Raw genomic sequence first — 13,892 nt, forward strand, 5'->3', positions numbered from 1 at the left:
ATGCATCCCCGTGCAGCCAGGCTGGCTCCGTGCTGCAGGGGCGGAGGGACCCCAAGCCCAGCAGAGCACCAGTTCCCTCCTCCCTCCTGGGCCAGCTCCTAAAAAAGCACTAAAACTCCACATCAGGAGCATATTTGGAGACGATTTGGAGAAAGGGGAATTGGTTGCTGATGGGGGTAGAGCGCATAAAACACAGCTGCCAAAATGAAATCAAAGCATACCACAGAGGACAGCCAGGTACGCTGAACATCAAGCGTACTGAGGCAAGGCTGTGTTGGTTTGGAAATATTGTATTAAAAGGAATATATGATCACTACTATCTGCCAACAAAAATACACATAATACATTAAGCTTTGGTTTTAAATGCAGAAAAGATGGGAGATTCAGGGTGTTTTTTCTTGGTCACAATTCACTGCAAACACGTCACAATAGCCAGCTGTCGCACCAGGATGGAGAGATGGCAATATTTGGTTGCTTCTTCTTGATGTCACTTCCTCTCCTTTCAATACAAGAAACCTGCCTGCTTAGGAGAGCGGTGTCGCAGCTGAATGAATACAGAGATCTCAGCTCCACACAGATGGACAGACAGACAGACAGACACACAGCCGCTCATGTTCCATTCGCTCAATGAGGCTTCCCTATTCAGCCTTTCCTTTATCTGTTTCCTTTTACCTAAAAAGACGCCTCGATAAAATAACACAGCGCGCAGGAGACAGGTAGCATCTCCTACCAAAGGGAAGCAAAGACAAGGATAATTATTTCATACAATAAATACATGCACTCAAAACCAAAATGCTGTAGTCTAGGGAACGACTGGATTGATCCTCCCTCTTCAAGACCAAAGAGACATTTCACTGATCAAAGGACCTGGTGTTTCCTACAGAAGACTGGGCTGTTTGTCACAATTCAGGCAAACATTTCAAAGCCTAAAGCCATCCAGCAGGTATAAATGCATTTAGAAAAAAAACAGGAAAATCCATTTTGGAGGATTTCCTATTAAACCAGGGTGCATTTCTGATAACTCCTCTTTCTCTCCATCATATCCTGCCCGTAGGAAGTTGTGTTGGTCAGATATGTCAGGGGACAGACCTAATTATCTTCCCATCTTAAACTATGCAAGGACAGGCCAGATATGCCTCCTCCGCGCTTAGTACACTTTCCGTCGACAGACCCAACCCTTCTTCTGCTCCTTTACTTGTGATATGTGGGAGCTTTAATCTATATGTCTGTCTAGATGAGCACCTTCCCACTTTGAAAAGGTGAGCTTTATAAAATGGCATTGCGTGCTGAACATGCGGGTGCACGCAGACAACTTCTTCCTCCACAGGCACAAACAGCACTTAGGGGAGGATGCGAGGGGACGCTCGCACTGGGAGAGCCCAGGTTACAACCACAGCACTCTCTGAAGCCACTCTTGAATTGTCAAACGCAGCCAGAAATAAATGTCCCCATTTGAAGAGTACAGTATATTCTGGCTGGCGTGCTCCCGGTGCATCTGGCCACATTAGTTCACTCAGTTGCCACGGGAGAGGAACGAGGCTGATGGGCTTTGCTTAAAAGAAACATGGAAAGGGAAAGCAAGGGAGCAGCCTCCAGAAGGGCTGAGCGACTCCCGTGTGACCAGTCCTCCCACTTTCTATTTTCAGCGAGTGGTAAATAAAAGAAAACACGAACCCTGGTGCACACAAGCTCACAAACCCAGCACAACTGAATTAAGGAGGTTGCCATCAGAGAAGGCACAAACCGCTCCTGCTTCTTCGCACTGTCCTAAGTGAGATTTGACCGAGACCATCCAAACCCCAGAGCAGAAATCTCAGCTCTGATGTATTTAAGCAGCTTTCGTTGCTACAGGGATTTCTTCTTGCCACCATGCACAGCAGGGGAGATTCACACCACAGCAGGACAAACGTACTGCTTTATTAAATAAACCAAGACAGACATCTCTGTTTTCAGCAAAAAGATTGGTGTAGTCACTTAGCACATCCCAGAAGTTTGAGCCAGGATGAGGTCTTCAGTCTTATTTAGTTTGGGGTATTTTGAAGTATTATTTATAAAGTGTGCTTGAGGGTGGGTTGACTTGAATAATGTGATTAAAATTGCCGATTTAAACAAGCAAGCTGGAAATCCTGAATTTTAATGGTTCAATATGTAGCTTCTAGACGCTTCCCTTAAAAATAGTTGATTCTCTTTGATTCCTATAATTTGATGCTATTCAACAACCGGGAGCACGCACCGGAGCGATACATATGTAAGCAATTACACAGCTTCACGTGCTGCTGATACAGAATCACACTCTTAATAGCTTTTTTCCCCTAGAGGAATTAATTTTTTACTTATTGTTTGTATTAAGTTGCATTTAGGAACTGAAACTCAATTATAAAATATAAAAACAAGTTTGTATTGAAGTGATTTTCTGACCTTTTTTCTCCTTGACACCTTAGAAAAATAAACGATGTCTATCCAAACAGGTATGCGCTTCACATCTGCGGTACTGAACGAAGCTGAACGGTCTCATTTTCCAGAGATCTCCCAGTCCCACAGCCGCTAGATCTCATCCTGTCCTACTCTCTTGCCTCTTATAAAGGGAAAGAAGAGTTTCCATTCTAATTGATTTCCCACCTCCAAATAATCTACCCAGTGAGTAGAAATAGCTGCGCAAACCTCTCCATGAACCTGCAGAAAAGGTTATAGCTGCTGGAGAAGGAAGCCAGCAAACTCTTTCCCCCACAGCCAGTTTGTAAGTTTTACTGCTTAAAACCTATCCCATACTTTGAATTTTTTAAACCACAGCTGAAATGAGTTAAATACACATTACTGCATCAGCTTGGGTTGATGGATCTAAGAGAAAGCCATAAGGTTTAAGCAGACCACCCAGCGTCCCCGACAGGAACGTACTGCCCACCTGCCCCTCAATCGCTCAACCCTTCACCTCGCAGCCAGAAAGATAGCGTCCAACAGGTAGAATACTTTCAGAGGATAACAAACGCTTGCCACTGCACGAATGACAAGCTATTTATTGGGAATAAATGTCAAAGCAAAGCAAGAGTGCTTATTTTCCAAGGAGGAGACACTGATCCTGTGGCAACGTGCTGCTAGGACAGCATCGTTCCCATTCTCTATTTAATCCCTTTATCGTTGCAGAAGCACCGGGACTGGCTTTGCTCTCCCACACAAGCTGGTGCACCACCGCTTTCTGACTTAAACCGTTCTCCGGACAAACCGTCCCCGTGCCTGGGTGCTGCCGTGTGTCCAAGCATCCGCAGCCTAAAAACACACAGTCTTCTGGAGGTCCTTCTAGTGCATCAGCATTCATCTTACTTGGATGCGTTCTGTCCATCCTGAAAGTTGCTTAAAGTGACGCCAAGGAAGAATTTAATTTATAGCCCTATTCTTTTAATCTTGGTCAGCCAGATTTTTTCAGACATCTGTTTATTTCTTCTTATAATATATTAGATGGAGTAACAGCAGCGGAGTCAGCTTCAAGGCAGCAACTCACTTGCAGGGGTTCTGCTGACATTTATAAACTGATCCTATTTCTCTCTTGTGTTTTATGTTATCAGCTAAACCTGTCGACTTAAATTATTGCCTTGAAACGAAATCACAGTTATCTATTATTCTGTTACGTGTACGTTTCTGAAGCTCTATACCTATATCAAGCTTTGCAGAGGTTGAAAACAAGACGATAAATAAATAAACAAATGGAAAACAGAACACGCTTCCGCCACGCTTACAACTAAGGCAAGAATCAGGTGTGTTATACACAGGATAAATAAAAGCAGAGGGCTGCTGTGCTGAATAGTAGTATTAATAACCAAGTAATCCCACCTCTCCTTTTCTAGACCAACCAAATGACCACCCATGTTTCCTCGCTAAACAAGAAAGGTCTCATCCTGCCCAGCTCCTTTCCAGCACATTATTCTGTGTAGTGCTGGCAACGGGTGTTTTTGCATCTCTGCATGGGGACAAGGCTGGGCCCCAACGCACTACACAGCAACAGGCAGGCATCAAATATAACCAGGGATTTTTCACATTGTACATAGACATGCAATCTCATACTGAGATCCCACAATAACTCACTATGCTCCTAGCAGCGGCTTCCCCATCCCCTCCCTTGGACCTCCAACCCATCAACCTGACCAGCAAGAGAAGCCCAAGAGGGACACAAGGCTCCAGAAACACCTTCTGCCACCACTTTGTCCCCTATGGCAGTGGAAGCCTGGGAAGGCTTCTGCAAGCTGAAAAAAGGGTGATCCAGCTCACCGAGGCAGATCCTCCGGTTTCTCCCAAAGTAAGCGTCCTCATTTGCCACGGGAAAAAAAAAAAAAAAATCTATTAATGGTGTGAAACCAAACCACAGTTGTGAGTCAGTAACTGGCTCTGCAGTTCTCAGAAATCACCTCGGTATCTGTGCAAGCGTCAGATAGCATCTACATTCTCTTTGTTTCTCTCGGCACAGGGGAGTGAGGCGAAAGGGACTTTCTTTCTAATACAGGCAACAAAAGAATCCGTGAATCAGTATGTGAATATTCCCAGCAAAACAAACCGGCAGCGCTGCGATATTAAAAATAATAAGGCTGCACAAGACTGACAGAGCATCTGCAAAAAGTTATCTGATGGCACCGTACCTTTTCCTTTAATAATATAATGACTAAAAATCAACCCAAAAGGAGACAAATCCCAGGAAACAGCAAAGCTCCCCTCTGCCGCATTGCTGGCACTGCCGCTCCAGGAGCCACCAGTGCCATGGGCGGGTAAATGGGAGAGACTGGGGCATCCCGTGCTGGTCATGCACAGGGGACACAACCGCTCTGGCACTCACTCATGCTGCCTGCTCCTGCCACGGGCTCTGCCCAGGGAGAGAACAGGATTTCACACGAGCACGGTGCTCTGGCTGCACAAAGATGCCACCTGTTTCTCACGCCGAACGCTGGGCTCAGAGGAAAATAGATGAACCAGCCCTAGTCCGAAGAGGCTCGGTGCGTGCTCTGACTCTGGACTCTCCGCTTAGCGCTGGCGAGCGAGGAAGCAGCAATGCCTGCCTTTTTTTTTTTTTTTTTCCCCTATAAGGGTGAGTCATACCACTCCTTGGATTGCTTGTTATTTCAAAACAGAACATTTTTACATACAAAAGAAAGGGAAGATGTGTAGAAGACACGGGTCAAGAAGAGATGGGTTACTGATGGGAAGAGGAAGCCCAGAGGAAGCCTGAATCTCATTTTGCTACTTCCTGCCCCTTTTTCACTCATCTATAGCCTTTTGTATTAGTTCTCTTTCTGGCACTCACAGCTCCTCCCAATTAAGTGCACCGGAAGAGGTCATTAATATGCTATATATCACCTCTTCCAGATAGCTGGCGGAGAGGTTTAACAGCGTCAGGCCTGGAAGCTTCCCCCCAGAAGCCGCCCCAGCATCCCCTGGCGTTTCCCACCGTACCTCACCCGCAGCACAGGCGGAGAGGCAGCTCAGACACCCGCATCCACATTTCACTCAGAAACTCCTACGACGCTGGCTGAAATGCTTTACAAAGCCACTTTCAGGCGCATCTCTCATTTCCATTAGTTCTGTACTTCCACTGGGAAACCACCGCTGCCAGTTGAGCGCAGCACATCCTTTGAGAAGCACCATCCTGGTCACCACCTCTGATTTCTCAGGTCCGCACCACAGACAGCAGAGGCTCTAATTACCTACTGTACTTAATTATAGAGAAAACTCTTTTATAATCACTGTACGTTTGCCATGTTCATAAACTGTTCCTTAAGCACATGCTTGCAGTACCTTCAGAGGATGGGATGCTGGATGAAGCCCTGCCATGACCCACCGTGGCTATTCCCATCAAGCCCCATCTCCCCAGGGCTAGAGGCAGCCGCGCTGCCTCTGCCCGCAAACGAAAACTCCTGGTGGTGTCAGGCTGGTTTTCCCACCGTTATTTTGTCTTATTCATTGCACCCCAATACAGACAAAGATCCTGCTGTGCAGAGGGCCAACAAAGATAAAGAGATGTCTTTCCCTTCCTGGAATTTCAGAAGAAACCATGAGAGAGGAGTTTTGTCCTTAGAGCAAGAGTAAACAACTCAAACTGCTGTTTTCTTCTGCCTCCCAGAGCACGCAGACAAATCCTGAGCAGGAAGGGCCTCATCTCCAAGCCACAGATATTCAGCTCTCAGCAGCAATTCACGCCAGTGTCTTTCAGAAATACCTGAAGATGATGAATTGTTGAGAGACCGAATGAACAGTTAAAAAAAGCTCAACAAAACCAAGGATGTTTCACATAAGACAGTTTAGTTGGTTAGTTCATCTGACAAATCTTTTATATAATACTCCAAGCTATGCTAATAAATACCCTGCAATTCGACCTGTCAAAATGGTGATGTCTAAATACAACATCTTCTCCAACACCGATTTTGCACCACGCTGCAGCAGAGCAGGGACAGAAGCCACCTGAAACGCTTTTAAGCTTGCCAAGGGTGAATCTATTCCCAGTTCAATGCCCAGCACTGCTGCCGGCAGCAAAGCCATCCCCAGGAAAACCGCAACATCGCTGCACTGATACCTCCCGACTCTAAGTGCCACCATCTCTGCTTCTTGCTCAAGGTCCTTAAGTGTCTCAAAGCAGCAGCACTGCCTTCTGCCGGTCTTGAACCCTCCTCAAACAGGGTGCAGAGAAAAGGCCATTTCCATTCCAGTTTCTCATTTAGCAAGACAGAAGCTACTTATTGGTGCTCACTGGGCTACTGGTTTCCCATGGCTAATGCCACAGAGGTTACTGTGTGGACTCAGGGCGCTAAGGGCTCTGCACAACCAGCATTACAGGGAGACATATGCCCAGAGTAAACCTTGGGAGAACCTTCTTTCTTACAGCCTATGATTTTTAATGCCAACCGCTTGCTTGCTACAGTAATGACCATGTCTTTTAAACACCATCCATCAGGCCTACAGTTCAAACATTTCTTCACCTGAAAAGGGTTTTAGAGTCACTCTTTTGTCCTAGCGCTGAGAGGTCTTCTCTGTAATTTGTTACCCTCGGCAGATACAATGAAAACATTTTTAAAACGACTCCAGAATCAAATCCCTCCTTCTGTGATTCGATCTGCAGCTAGCAGAGAACAAAGCGTCGCAAGGAAGGCGCTTTCCAGTCAGTAATACTTGGTTAGACGTGTGAAAGCATCAGTTAAATTTGGACACTCGGTTGGACAACCACTTACGAACGCCAATTTAAACCGATCCAGCGCTCTCCCACAGCACCGGTATTTATGTTCTCTCAATTGATCAGCAAGCGCCGGGGGCCACGAGCCTGGTAATTCAAACCGGCGGCACCCCGCGAGCACCGGGCTCCGGCTCCTAATGCCTCTTGCCAAACCCACCCGCTGCCTGCACTTGGCTTCGCCTCCGGCAGTGGGAGAGCAGAAGGGGAGGGAGAGGCAGGCAAACCCGGCGGCAAAAGGCGATGGACCCTGCTCGACGCTGTCAGAGTCCATTTAACTCACACCAACCATTGCCGGCAGCCAAAGAGATTATTTTGCACGTAGCCCAGCCTCGTGCAGGGGCGTGCACAGAGCCCAGCTAGCTGCCTGCCCAAAAAATATCAAACCTCAACCTTCTCGTGGCAAGATAACCACCGAGGATGAGAGAGCTGGCTGTCACACGCAGGGCAGAGCACGTACCTCCCGCGAGGTGTCTGCTGCTTTCTGGGATGCTCCGAGATAGTAAGCAATGGAAGCGCAGGCGGATGCTAGCGAGGTGCCTGGGGAGGAAGACTCTTAGGGAAGGAGCGATGGGAGAGGACATATGGTGCCTCTCTGACGGGAGTCGCTGCTGTAGCATCTGTTGATATATCTTCTGCTGCTGCCAATATAGAAAAGCTTCATATGGTGAAGGGCTCCTCGCAACAAGTGCTTCTGCCCTTCCACCTCCCTTCTCTGCACAGGTTTCTCTCTCACTTGCACTGCAACAGCAGAAAATACACCAGGAAAAAAAATAATAGCAGGGAAGGAAGAGGAAGGGTTGCCCTTTTGTAAAATTGGCAAAAACACATGTTTTCACTTTATAAGCAAAACCTTATCTCCAGTTTCAAGCCAGTCATTTCTTATGCATTACCACATACCCTTGGTTACAGCATGATGCATGTGCTTAGTGATTCAATATGAAGCACTTAATTTATTTTCTCTTTTGATATTGGGCTCGATTCTGTGAACTGCAGCAGTTTAGAGAGTTTAATCCCACAAAGGTCTGGGCAGCAGAAGAAAAGCAGGGACTGAGGGTGTCCAGCCACACTCTGATTATTTCAGCTATCAAATGGCATACGGGGCTGCACGGACACTGCCGCAACCTTTGTCTCACCATGTCGCCAAGTCAACATCTGAGAGAAACATTATTTACAAAAGCCAGTTTTAATCCCTCTCCAGCCCACTAAGTTATTTATCCCCAAGCCTAAACTACTTCATAATGTCACTGCAACCTATTAAATAATTGTCATCCCACAGGTGTATTTGTTATATTAGAAAGCCCATCTGGGACGCTGAAGGCTTATCTAGAGAAGATCAATGCAGAACGTAGGCAGAGAAGGACGAGGGGGGTGACCAGGAGAATTGAGAACCTGACAAAATGAACCGAGGATTATATTTATTCTGCTGAATTTTAGGTATCAAACACCTTTTTGAGCCAGGTGCTATTGGCAGCTTTACTATGACAGATATTAGCACCTCCGGAACATCATCAGCCACAGCTGTCTTCCACATCTGTCACCCTCAGAGAGCCCCTCTTCCTCTCTCCAGTGACTGTTGAGATGGCCACCACAGATGAACATAAGGGCAGAAAAACCACCCTCAAAGAACCCAGGAATGTGGAAGCATGGGGAGGACATAACTGCTCTCTAGTGAGGGATAATCCGTCAGGACCAACACCAGGGTGAGAATCAGGAGGTCTAAACTGGCCACGGTTAATCTGCAGCTGGTAGTGAGGAGCTGAAGCCTAAGATTGTGCTGCAGGAAGAAAAAGGGGCAAAAAGAGAAACTACTTTCAAGGGGAAGGCTGCAAAGCTTGAGAAAGGGTCTTCATGACCAGGTCTCAGTGATCTCTGTTCCTGTCCTCAGCTTCTGCATTCCTAACTCCATCAAGGCTGAAACTGAAAAGACAGGCACGTTCAACAGAGGAAAACCCTTCTCCGGCTATCTCCAGGAGCGTTTCAGGACACACTGTACTGCTGGCAAGGCGTACAGTTTATTGACTCGGATTGTATCTCTACTTCATGAGTGTCAGCTGGCTCATCGCATGCTTTCACACCGGCGGTGGCATAACATCCCGGCACCAACATTTCCCCAAGCCTAAAGCCTCCCCCTGAGCCAAGAGAGCCCAGGTCTGCAGACAGTTGGACAACACTTCCCCAGTTCAATGCTGAAAGGTGCCCGATCCGAACCATGCCTGGCTGCGAGACTAGCAGAACGTATTGGATAAACTCGTCTGCCAGCTACGCTGCCAAGTTATAGTGAGAACAAATTTGAATAATAAAAGCTGGAATAAGAAGATGCCTTGGAGAGAGCGTTGGTATAGTGCTTTCCTAAGCTTCAATTTAAAGCCTTGTTTCTATAGCTAATGCAGTCGTAGCGAACATTAGCCTAATTTTTATCAAGAGAACTTGTCAACATTGCAGTACTTAAGATAGACGCTAAGGACTTGTTTTATATTGCAGATAGATCACTAAGAAAGAAAGTAGTTGTGCCACACTTGGTTTGCAGGAAAATAAATTGATATTCTCCCTGGGCCTAATGAGGGGATGCTGTTTTATAACACCGCGTGTGTGAGCAGCCTCGCATTTTATCAGTGCACACACTGCAGCTGAGATCGGATCCAAATCCGCCGTGGGGTTAGATACAGGGACCCACAGGGAGGTGGCTTCAGATGGGCCATCGCTTGGAGATGGTCACCCAGGGACACAGATGGGACCCAGGAACATAGAGAGAGAGAAGGCACACATTCCCCTTTCAAAGATATTTGGTAAAACAATTGTCCCAACTCCTGAAGGGTTGGGTCCTTCTACTAATGGTGTTCACCAGTTGAGTCACAACTGGTGGACTACAATTTCAGAGCTAAGGGGAGAAGACTGGTGGTAGAAGCAGAGAATTGGCTTTGCCTCCTCAGGGGTTCAAGTAGGAGGTCAAAACCAATCTTGCCTAGGCTGATTTTTAGAGATGCTCCATAGGTGAGTTAGCAGAATGCAAACAAAAAGAAAGGAGGTACCCTGCATCTTTTAAAAAAAAAATAAAAAAATGTTTGCACAATCCTGCTCCCATCATACCAGCTTTAAAGAATTACCACATTCCCAAGAGCCTGGGTGTGTTAATACTGGCATGGCTTCACACTTCCCACATGCCAGCCTCAGAGCTGCATTTGCAACAAGTCCGGGATAACAACGCCAGTGCCGTGGCACAAAGGCTAGTCAGGGACTTGCAGCTTGCTCGGTGCAAAGTTAAAAATGCCCTTTTATTCGCAGTTGTCACTTGGAAGTAACAGCAGAATAACCTTGGCTTTGGAATAGAAATCAGCTTGCAGAGGAAGCCTGTGGGAGTGCGATCCCTGGGCTCAGACTCGCAGGCAGGAGGGTGGCTCGGCTCTGCTATGGATTCTGCACTTGCAGAAGAACTAAATCATTACAACGGCCAGAAATGTCCCTAGGGAAGGAAATCCTCTCAAAGATAAATCAATAACTCAGTGTAATTTTAGCATGCAGCCAGGAGAATTTACATTGCCAGGAAGGCTGAGAGCTCTGCCACGGAGACAGAGCCACAGCATCATCCAACAGCCCTGCAGCGATCCCCTGCGCAAGAGCTCAGGCTGCGGGAATTTGTTGCAATGCCAGGAGCATGGGCTCCACCATGCCGGGACCTCTACGGACCCAAAATGAAACAGGAGCAGCAGGGATGTGGTACGGCAAAACTCTCTTGCGACAAACCTACCTTTGCCGTGCTGTGGCCCAGCTGCCCTCCTCCGCAGCAGCAGCGTGGCTGCTCTCCGCAGTCGTGGCAGCGCTGGCAAATGCTCCTGGATCTTACAGGGTAAGAGGCATGCAAAGACAAAACGCGCGTTAGAACAGGCAGAGGAGTCCAGGGGGAATGCTACAGCCACAGCCTTCCCCCCTGGCCAGGGTTACAGGGGTTCCCGCCAGCTGAAGCACCCGCAAAATAAGGCGAGACAGTGATACGCCGCAGCACATGCTGTGATTAATGAGACTGCAATTTACGTAATTATATTAATGCAAAGTACACTTGGACCAGTAGGTTCAAGGAAACTAATGACACTTTACAGCGCACTTCAACACTGAGCAGTAACTCTAGTAAGAAGAAAAAAAAAAGGACCCTAATTATTCAGTAGTTCCTCTCCTCCCAGATTCTCAGGGTCAGCTTGGAGGAGAAGGTGGCCTGAATTATATTTTCGTTTCCAGAACATCAACAGAATTGCTAACTAAGTTCCAGTGGCAAGGTCAAAGCCTGCCCATAGTTATGCATGCCACCTCCCTCCTGACTGCCGGCTCCAGCGAACAGCGGCACCGCTGGACCCAGGAAGATCTCAGACTGCCTGTGTCCTCTACGAGCATGCTTAAAACACCCCGTACTCTGTGCTGCTCCTCCAGAGACACGGTACCAAGTGCCTCTGCCATCTTTTTGCTCTGCTCCCCAGCACGGATGGATAAACTACAGCAACTAATTCCTTAGAATCTAAAACTCGTCTCCATGAAGTGCAGCGTGTTTTACATGTCTAGGAGTTGAACCTTACTGAAGATAAGCCTGACAAGCAAACACCCCGATCCAGCTGGCAGCAATTTACTGTATACCCAAACCATCTACATATTGCATATCATTGCAACCAAAGCACCTGGCAGACGTGGAGCCTGTGTTGCCCATGCATGGAGGGCTTGGAGGCAGATCACCACCCTCCTTCCCAAGAGCCTGAGGCACGTGCAAACCCTCCCTACACAAAAGACGTCTGTTGCTGGTCTTTCTCCTTCGTGCTTTTAGGACTTGCCATGTGCACAATGTGCCCGGTCCTCTGTCCTCTTTGGCACGCGCCCTTCCCCTGCTGCAGCCCACCTGGAGTGATGGATGCATTTTGGAGTGCCTGTGCTGGCCACAGTCGTGTCACTCCTCACACCCTCCGTTGGTCCCAAGAAGCTCTCAAACAGATGTGCCCATGCTCCATCAACATTGACATGCTGCAAGTGCCTATATCTGCAAATCCAACTTTACAGAAGCTACAGATGTGGCCTATGTTTTCATATTATTTCATCAAGACTTGGACTTTGCACCTCTGAAATGCCAAGGTCTGTTAACAGAGCTGATCCAAGGGGCAATATCAGAGCTCATGCCGGCACCGATCCAAAGAGCTGAAGACGCATTATGACCACCCCAAACAAAACCAGGACAACCTGTTAAGCTCCTACAATGCAGAACACAAAAGTGCAAGAGAAGCCCGGGCAGAACAACTCTGCAAAGACTACACAAAAGAGGAGACCTCACAAGCATACCTCCACATCCGATATAAAACCAAAATCAAAAGCACAATTAAAAGAATAGTCACAAGTTCACTGTCTCAAGATGGCACTCACGGGCTACAAGCATGCAAAGCTGTGCTGGTAGCTTCCAGGCTCAGCGGCATCCTCCTGCAAGAGGGAACATGCAAAAAGCCAACTCAGGGATGATTGGGAAAAACACATGTGAAGCAATCCGTCACATGGCAATCTGCGCACACCCAGATGTCCTGCAACACAATTAGAAATCAATAGCAAGATGCAGAAACCGTCAACCACACAGTAAAATATAAAGAACACTTGTAATATTGATTTTAAAAGCGCCTCAGAGAAGACATTTGTGAAGGAGCTTAAGAAAGCAAAGCAAAATGCTGGAATTGAAGCCTTTTTTTCCCTCAAAAAGACATTAATAATGGATTTTCAATGCAAGAAGAAAAACCGAAACCCACACCAGATTCTCCTGGTAATAACAGCTTTCTGCAAAGCCCAACTATTAATGTAACAGAGACGTCCATCAATCAAGCACGCAGAAAGTACTTTGAGAGCTAAAAAAGGAGCAAGCAAACATCTGCTTTTGGCAACTGAAATTTTGCCCTTAAGCACCAGGAACATAATAAATTATCAGAAGATTGGGCTTGAACTCATTTTCTTCCATCCTGGAAAGCTAAATGCTGAGCTTAGGGGTAAAGGTACACAAACGTGCCATCGCTGTGATTTGTGTTTGACAAAAAATGGGAGAAATGGGCACAATTTCATTTGTAGACTGAGGAACTCTTAAAAAACACCAGTGCCGTTCTTAGCACCAAAAAGGCAGAGAGCTCTCAACAGCAAACAAGTGGCAAGACCCGCAGAGAAGTGACAGTGAACTATTTTTTGAGCCCACGACTTTAGCAACCACCTTTTTGTCATTAAGGAACGTCTCATGAACCCTTCTCCACCCTCAGCCATCCTCAGCTTGTCCACACGCTAGAGCGGTACCAGGGTGGGATGACAGGACATGCAAACTTGCTCCGAGATGACAGTCGCATCCCTCCTCACTACCGCTCTTCTCTTCCCGTTGCCGCATGCTCCCCACAGGAAGCTGTGGTGATTAAAGCAGGTCTTCAGTGCCTGTGTTTCTCGGTGCTCTCATCAAGCAATGCTTCACATTTTGGGTCCATCCACCCAGACGAGCACTGACTGGGGTGCTAGCAGCAAACCTGAGAAAATCTGGATTTACACCAAAAAACCCAGTTGCCACAGAAAGTAATTGGGGTGTCCCTATGCCTCCAATATTTTCTCCTTTTTTTTTTTTTTTTTTTTCAAACACAGTAGGTCAAAACAAGTGCTGGAGATAATGAACAGAATTTCCCGATTCAACCAGAAGAAGCTGCAG

At 47.0% G+C, this 13,892-nt stretch overlaps 1 protein-coding gene across 2 annotated transcripts in view; it reads right to left on the reverse strand.

Moving 5' to 3' along the window:
* Positions 1–13,892, reverse strand: part of SIL1 (SIL1 nucleotide exchange factor) — a 98,879-nt gene that overhangs the window by 47,419 nt on the left and 37,568 nt on the right. The window lies entirely within an intron of this gene.

Source organism: Vanellus vanellus (genome assembly GCF_965231255.1).
Source record: "Vanellus vanellus genome assembly, chromosome: 13".
Classification (NCBI taxonomy): Eukaryota; Metazoa; Chordata; class Aves; order Charadriiformes; family Charadriidae; genus Vanellus; species Vanellus vanellus.